The sequence below is a fragment of the Pagrus pagrus genome, assembly GCF_965226575.1.
Source record: "Pagrus pagrus genome assembly, chromosome: 16".
In the NCBI taxonomy this organism is placed as follows: domain Eukaryota; kingdom Metazoa; phylum Chordata; class Actinopteri; order Spariformes; family Sparidae; genus Pagrus; species Pagrus pagrus.
Window position 1 is genome coordinate 7,091,637 of NC_140200.1, and position 8,032 is coordinate 7,099,668.

Here is an 8,032-nt window from a genome sequence, read left to right on the forward strand (position 1 = left end):
TCGGTCCAAAGACCTGGAAGCTATTGAAAAAATCCAATAGCTTCCAGGTAGCTACATGAGGCTGGCTTAAGGCTGAGGCTAGCTACCCTAGCCTCAGCCTTAAGCCAGCCTCATGAAACATTGTCCCTCTCACTAAAATATTAGCCAAAAATACAAATTCCACCCGAATCCAATGGGGACTGCTGTGTCTTGTTCAGCCAATATAGGACCACATCTGGAAGAAAGTTTGAGTCAATCGGTCCAAAGACCTGGAAGCTATTGAAAAAATCGGCCGAGGTTTTTTTCATGAAAAATGGTCTTTTCTTTAAAATATTCACCAAAAATACAAATTCCACCGGAATCCAACCAAAACCGGCGAGCCTCATTCCACCAGTGAGGAGGACATGCGTGATCGATTTCGAGTCAATCGGTCCAGCCAAACCCCGTAACCCTAGCCTCAGCCTTAAGCCAGCCTCATGAAACATTGTCCCTCTCACTAAAATATTCACCAAAAATACAAATTCCACCCGAATCCAATGGGGACTGCTATGTCTTGTTCAGCCAATATAGGACCACATCTGGAAGAAATTTTGAGTCAATCGGTCCAAAGACCTGGAAGCTATTGAAAAAATCGGCCGAGGTTTTTTTCATGAAAAATGGTCTTTTCTTTAAAATATTCACCAAAAATACAAATTCCACCGGAATCCAACCAAAACCGGCGAGCCTCATTCCACCAGTGAGGAGGACATGCGTGATCGATTTCGAGTCAATCGGTCCAGCCAAACCCCGTAACCCTAGCCTCAGCCTTAAGCCAGCCTCATGAAACATTGTCCCTCTCACTAAAATATTCGCCAAAAATACAAATTCCACCCGAATCCAATGGGGACTGCTGTGTCTTGTTCAGCCATATTAGGACCACATCTGGAAGAAATTTTGAGTCAATCGGTCCAAAGGCCTGGAAGCTATTGAAAAAATCGGCCGACGTTTTTTTCATGAAAAATGGTCTTTTCTTTAAAATATTCACCAAAAATACAAATTCCACCAGAATCCAACCAAAACCGGCGAGCCTCATTCCACCAGTGAGGAGGACATGCGTGATCGATTTCGAGTCAATCGGTCCAGCCAAACCCCGTAACCCTAGCCTCAGCCTTAAGCCAGCCTCATGAAACATTGTCCCTCTCACTAAAATATTCACCAAAAATACAAATTCCACCCGAATCCAATGGGGACTGCTGTGTCTTGTTCAGCCAATATAGGACCGCATCTGAAAGAAATTTTGAGTCAATCGGTCCAAAGACCTGGAAGCTATTGAAAAAATCCAATAGCTTCCAGGTAGCTACATGAGGCTGGCTTAAGGCTGAGGCTAGCTACCCTAGCCTCAGCCTTAAGCCAGCCTCATGAAACATTGTCCCTCTCACTAAAATATTTGCCAAAAATACAAATTCCACCCGAATCCAATGGGGACTGCTGTGTCTTGCTCAGCCAATATAGGACCACATCTGGAAGAAATTTTGAGTCAATCGGTCCAAAGACCTGGAAGCTATTGAAAAAATCGGGCGAGGTTTTTTTAATGAAAAATGGTCTTTTCTTTAAAATATTCACCAAAAATACAAATTCCACCGGAATCCAACCAAAACCGGCGAGCCTCATTCCACCAGTGAGGAGGACATGCGTGATCGATTTCGAGTCAATCGGTCCAGCCAAACCCCGTAACCCTAGCCTCAGCCTTAAGCCAGCCTCATGAAACATTGTCCCTCTCACTAAAATATTCGCCAAAAATACAAATTCCACCCGAATCCAATGGGGACTGCTGTGTCTTGTTCAGCCAATATAGGACCACATCTGGAAGAAATTTTGAGTCAATCGGTCCAAAGACCTGGAAGCTATTGAAAAAATCGGCCGAGGTTTTTTTCATGAAAAATGGTCTTTTCTTTAAAATATTCACCAAAAATACAAATTCCACCGGAATCCAACCAAAACCGGCGAGCCTCATTCCACCAGTGAGGAGGACATGCGTGATCGATTTCGAGTCAATCGGTCCAGCCAAACCCCGTAACCCTAGCCTCAGCCTTAAGCCAGCCTCATGAAACATTGTCCCTCTCACTAAAATATTCGCCAAAAATACAAATTCCACCCGAATCCAATGGGGACTGCTGTGTCTTGTTCAGCCAATATAGGACCACATCTGGAAGAAATTTTGAGTCAATCGGTCCAAAGACCTGGAAGCTATTGAAAAAATCGGCCGAGGTTTTTTTCATGAAAAATGGTCTTTTCTTTAAAATATTCACCAAAAATACAAATTCCACCGGCATCCAACCAAAACCGGCGAGCCTCATTCCACCAGTGAGGAGGACATGCGTGGTCGATTTCGAGTCAATCGGTCCAGCCAAACCCCGTAACCCTAGCCTCAGCCTTAAGCCAGCCTCATGAAACATTGTCCCTCTCACTAAAATATTCGCCAAAAATACAAATTCCACCCGAATCCAATGGGGACTGCTGTGTCTTGTTCAGCCAATATAGGACCACATCTGGAAGAAATTTTGAGTCAATCGGTCCAAAGACCTGGAAGCTATTGAAAAAATCGGCCGAGGTTTTTTTCATGAAAAATGGTCTTTTCTTTAAAATATTCACCAAAAATACAAATTCCACCGGAATCCAACCAAAACCGGCGAGCCTCATTCCACCAGTGAGGAGGACATGCGTGATCGATTTCGAGTCAATCGGTCCAGCCAAACCCCGTAACCCTAGCCTCAGCCTTAAGCCAGCCTCATGAAACATTGTCCCTCTCACTAAAATATTCGCCAAAAATACAAATTCCACCCGAATCCAATGGGGACTGCTGTGTCTTGTTCAGCCAATATAGGACCACATCTGGAAGAAATTTTGAGTCAATCGGTCCAAAGACCTGGAAGCTATTGAAAAAATCGGCCGAGGTTTTTTTCATGAAAAATGGTCTTTTCTTTAAAATATTCACCAAAAATACAAATTCCACCGGAATCCAACCAAAACCGGCGAGCCTCATTCCACCAGTGAGGAGGACATGCGTGATCGATTTCGAGTCAATCGGTCCAGCCAAACCCCGTAACCCTAGCCTCAGCCTTAAGCCAGCCTCATGAAACATTGTCCCTCTCACTAAAATATTCGCCAAAAATACAAATTCCACCCGAATCCAATGGGGACTGCTGTGTCTTGTTCAGCCAATATAGGACCACATCTGGAAGAAATTTTGAGTCAATCGGTCCAAAGACCTGGAAGCTATTGAAAAAATCGGCCGAGGTTTTTTTCATGAAAAATGGTCTTTTCTTTAAAATATTCACCAAAAATACAAATTCCACCGGAATCCAACCAAAACCGGCGAGCCTCATTCCACCAGTGAGGAGGACATGCGTGATCGATTTCGAGTCAATCGGTCCAGCCAAACCCCGTAACCCTAGCCTCAGCCTTAAGCCAGCCTCATGAAACATTGTCCCTCTCACTAAAATATTCACCAAAAATACAAATTCCACCCGAATCCAATGGGGACTGCTGTGTCTTGTTCAGCCAATATAGGACCGCATCTGAAAGAAATTTTGAGTCAATCGGTCCAAAGACCTGGAAGCTATTGAAAAAATCCAATAGCTTCCAGGTAGCTACATGAGGCTGGCTTAAGGCTGAGGCTAGCTACCCTAGCCTCAGCCTTAAGCCAGCCTCATGAAACATTGTCCCTCTCACTAAAATATTCGCCAAAAATACAAATTCCACCCGAATCCAATGGGGACTGCTGTGTCTTGTTCAGCCAATATAGGACCACATCTGGAAGAAATTTTGAGTCAATCGGTTCAAAGACCTGGAAGCTATTGAAAAAATCCAATAGCTTCCAGGTAGCTACATGAGGCTGGCTTAAGGCTTAGGCTAGCTACCCTAGCCTCAGCCTTAAGCCAGCCTCATGAAACATTGTCCCTCTCACTAAAATATTCGCCAAAAATACAAATTCCACCCGAATCCAATGGGGACTGCTGTGTCTTGCTCAGCCAATATAGGACCACATCTGGAAGAAATTTTGAGTCAATCGGTCCAAAGACCTGGAAGCTATTGAAAAAATCGGGCGAGGTTTTTTTAATGAAAAATGGTCTTTTCTTTAAAATATTCACCAAAAATACAAATTCCACCGGAATCCAACCAAAACCGGCGAGCCTCATTCCACCAGTGAGGAGGACATGCGTGATCGATTTCGAGTCAATCGGTCCAGCCAAACCCCGTAACCCTAGCCTCAGCCTTAAGCCAGCCTCATGAAACATTGTCCCTCTCACTAAAATATTCGCCAAAAATACAAATTCCACCCGAATCCAATGGGGACTGCTGTGTCTTGTTCAGCCAATATAGGACCACATCTGGAAGAAATTTTGAGTCAATCGGTCCAAAGACCTGGAAGCTATTGAAAAAATCGGCCGAGGTTTTTTTCATGAAAAATGGTCTTTTCTTTAAAATATTCACCAAAAATACAAATTCCACCGGAATCCAACCAAAACCGGCGAGCCTCATTCCACCAGTGAGGAGGACATGCGTGATCGATTTCGAGTCAATCGGTCCAGCCAAACCCCGTAACCCTAGCCTCAGCCTTAAGCCAGCCTCATGAAACATTGTCCCTCTCACTAAAATATTCGCCAAAAATACAAATTCCACCCGAATCCAATGGGGACTGCTGTGTCTTGTTCAGCCAATATAGGACCACATCTGGAAGAAATTTTGAGTCAATCGGTCCAAAGACCTGGAAGCTATTGAAAAAATCGGCCGAGGTTTTTTTCATGAAAAATGCTCTTTTCTTTAAAATATTCACCAAAAATACAAATTCCACCGGCATCCAACCAAAACCGGCGAGCCTCATTCCACCAGTGAGGAGGACATGCGTGGTCGATTTCGAGTCAATCGGTCCAGCCAAACCCCGTAACCCTAGCCTCAGCCTTAAGCCAGCCTCATGAAACATTGTCCCTCTCACTAAAATATTCGCCAAAAATACAAATTCCACCCGAATCCAATGGGGACTGCTGTGTCTTGTTCAGCCAATATAGGACCACATCTGGAAGAAATTTTGAGTCAATCGGTCCAAAGACCTGGAAGCTATTGAAAAAATCGGCCGAGGTTTTTTTCATGAAAAATGGTCTTTTCTTTAAAATATTCACCAAAAATACAAATTCCACCGGAATCCAACCAAAACCGGCGAGCCTCATTCCACCAGTGAGGAGGACATGCGTGATCGATTTCGAGTCAATCGGTCCAGCCAAACCCCGTAACCCTAGCCTCAGCCTTAAGCCAGCCTCATGAAACATTGTCCCTCTCACTAAAATATTCGCCAAAAATACAAATTCCACCCGAATCCAATGGGGACTGCTGTGTCTTGTTCAGCCAATATAGGACCACATCTGGAAGAAATTTTGAGTCAATCGGTCCAAAGACCTGGAAGCTATTGAAAAAATCGGCCGAGGTTTTTTTCATGAAAAATGGTCTTTTCTTTAAAATATTCACCAAAAATACAAATTCCACCGGAATCCAACCAAAACCGGCGAGCCTCATTCCACCAGTGAGGAGGACATGCGTGATCGATTTCGAGTCAATCGGTCCAGCCAAACCCCGTAACCCTAGCCTCAGCCTTAAGCCAGCCTCATGAAACATTGTCCCTCTCACTAAAATATTCGCCAAAAATACAAATTCCACCCGAATCCAATGGGGACTGCTGTGTCTTGTTCAGCCAATATAGGACCACATCTGGAAGAAATTTTGAGTCAATCGGTCCAAAGACCTGGAAGCTATTGAAAAAATCGGCCGAGGTTTTTTTCATGAAAAATGGTCTTTTCTTTAAAATATTCACCAAAAATACAAATTCCACCGGAATCCAACCAAAACCGGCGAGCCTCATTCCACCAGTGAGGAGGACATGCGTGATCGATTTCGAGTCAATCGGTCCAGCCAAACCCCGTAACCCTAGCCTCAGCCTTAAGCCAGCCTCATGAAACATTGTCCCTCTCACTAAAATATTCACCAAAAATACAAATTCCACCCGAATCCAATGGGGACTGCTGTGTCTTGTTCAGCCAATATAGGACCGCATCTGAAAGAAATTTTGAGTCAATCGGTCCAAAGACCTGGAAGCTATTGAAAAAATCCAATAGCTTCCAGGTAGCTACATGAGGCTGGCTTAAGGCTGAGGCTAGCTACCCTAGCCTCAGCCTTAAGCCAGCCTCATGAAACATTGTCCCTCTCACTAAAATATTCGCCAAAAATACAAATTCCACCCGAATCCAATGGGGACTGCTGTGTCTTGTTCAGCCAATATAGGACCACATCTGGAAGAAATTTTGAGTCAATCGGTTCAAAGACCTGGAAGCTATTGAAAAAATCCAATAGCTTCCAGGTAGCTACATGAGGCTGGCTTAAGGCTGAGGCTAGCTACCCTAGCCTCAGCCTTAAGCCAGCCTCATGAAACATTGTCCCTCTCACTAAAATATTCGCCAAAAATACAAATTCCACCCGAATCCAATGGGGACTGCTGTGTCTTGTTCAGCCAATATAGGACCACATCTGGAAGAAATTTTGAGTCAATCGGTCCAAAGACCTGGAAGCTATTGAAAAAATCGGCCGAGGTTTTTTTCATGAAAAATGGTCTTTTCTTTAAAATATTCACCAAAAATACAAATTCCACCGGAATCCAACCAAAACCGGCGAGCCTCATTCCACCAGTGAGGAGGACATGCGTGATCGATTTCGAGTCAATCGGTCCAGCCAAACCCCCGTAACCCAGCCTCAGCCTTAAGCCAGCCTCATGAAACATTGTCCCTCTCACTAAAATATTCGCCAAAAATACAAATTCCACCCGAATCCAATGGGGACTGCTGTGTCTTGTTCAGCCATATTAGGACCACATCTGGAAGAAATTTTGAGTCAATCGGTCCAAAGGCCTGGAAGCTATTGAAAAAATCGGCCGACGTTTTTTTCATGAAAAATGGTCTTTTCTTTAAAATATTCACCAAAAATACAAATTCCACCAGAATCCAACCAAAACCGGCGAGCCTCATTCCACCAGTGAAGAGGACATGCGTGATCGATTTCGAGTCAATCGGTCCAGCCAAACCCCGTAACCCTAGCCTCAGCCTTAAGCCAGCCTCATGAAACATTGTCCCTCTCACTAAAATATTCACCAAAAATACAAATTCCACCCGAATCCAATGGGGACTGCTGTGTCTTGTTCAGCCAATATAGGACCGCATCTGAAAGAAATTTTGAGTCAATCGGTCCAAAGACCTGGAAGCTATTGAAAAAATCCAATAGCTTCCAGGTAGCTACATGAGGCTGGCTTAAGGCTGAGGCTAGCTACCCTAGCCTCAGCCTTAAGCCAGCCTCATGAAACATTGTCCCTCTCACTAAAATATTCGCCAAAAATACAAATTCCACCCGAATCCAATGGGGACTGCTGTGTCTTGTTCAGCCAATATAGGACCACATCTGGAAGGAATTTTGAGTCAATCGGTTCAAAGACCTGGAAGCTATTGAAAAAATCCAATAGCTTCCAGGTAGCTACATGAGGCTGGCTTAAGGCTGAGGCTAGCTACCCTAGCCTCAGCCTTAAGCCAGCCTCATGAAACATTGTCCCTCACACTAAAATATTCGCCAAAAATACAAATTCCACCTGAATCCAATGCGGACTGCTGTGTCTTGTTCAGCCAATATAGGACCACATCTGGAAGAAATTTTGAGTCAATCGGTCCAAAGACCTGGAAGCTATTGAAAAAATCGGCCGAGGTTTTTTTCATGAAAAATGGTCTTTTCTTTAAAATATTCACCAAAAATACAAATTCCACCGGAATCCAACCAAAACCGGCGAGCCTCATTCCACCAGTGAGGAGGACATGCGTGATCGATTTCGAGTCAATCGGTCCAGCCAAACCCCGTAACCCTAGCCTCAGCCTTAAGCCAGCCTCATGAAACATTGTCCCTCTCACTAAAATATTCACCAAAAATACAAATTCCACCCGAATCCAATGGGGACTGCTGTGTCTTGTTCAGCCAATATAGGACCACA